Source organism: Galeopterus variegatus, unplaced genomic scaffold (genome assembly GCF_000696425.1).
Source record: "Galeopterus variegatus unplaced genomic scaffold, G_variegatus-3.0.2 Scaffold5310, whole genome shotgun sequence".
Taxonomy (NCBI): domain Eukaryota; kingdom Metazoa; phylum Chordata; class Mammalia; order Dermoptera; family Cynocephalidae; genus Galeopterus; species Galeopterus variegatus.
Genome location: NW_007731421.1, coordinates 55,323 through 56,353, shown reverse-complemented (window position 1 = coordinate 56,353; position 1,031 = coordinate 55,323).

The following is a 1,031-nucleotide window of genomic DNA, read 5'->3' as shown; positions in this document are numbered from 1 at the left end:
GACTTTCTACATGGACATAAACCACTGTCACGTTCTCAGCAGAAGGCATTAGATAAGCATACACAACACTTGGGGACTTTTATACAAATGTGGGATAAGAAATACTTTGCAGACATTTTTCCATGGCTAAGTCTTAACAGAAAGTTAAACGAATATTTTGCACACACAAAAATTTTCACTTTAAAAAATAGTATTGGTTACCCTTGAAGGTATAAGACAATGGGCCTGTCATAAAATTCTCAGTTATAACTGGCACTAAGGGGCTACCCATTTCTAAACTAAGCCTTATCTGCTTAAGGATGTAGAACCAGTTCACTCCCTTTGAGAGTATGGTGCAGTCATTCCGTGCACATGTATGCAGATGATTGTGGGGAGCGCCCTGCCTTATTTGGTTGTATTAAAGCGTAATGGTAAACATTCAGCACAGGGTAACAACTCCAGATTTGTTTACTGCTCATCAACTCAATACTTAATTTTATTCCTTTGATAAGAACTTTCCAAATAAAAAATAATCACTTGGAGCTCTTTTCCCAGCTTTCTACTATGCATTTGCAACAGGAGGAAGATGGAATGCATATGCAGTATTAAGTTGATATGGGTTTTATGAACAGTGCTTTAATATTATGCCAAAGGGAAAACTGTCCCAGTGAAACTAGATTAAATAGGGTGGCTAAAAATAAATAAAAACACTGGAAATTATTTTTCTCACTTTCTCTTGATGCAATGAAGGGAATATGACACTACAGTATATGGAATTGTCAGTGTTATATGGTGCACAAAATACTTGGGTTATTTGAATAAATGTTAGCTTTTAATCTGCGCCTTAATAGTGACTGGCTGTCTGTAAATATAGAACAGATACAGATTGTATTTTTGTGGGGGGTTTTGTCCTTTTAGTGATTTTTTTAAAAAGAAGAGATGGAATTGAAAATGGGGATTTTTCTAAACTAATCAATTGTTACATGAAAAATAAATTTATATAACCCCTTTGTATTGCTCTTGCAAGATGAAATGGGTTTTTTTTTTTTAAA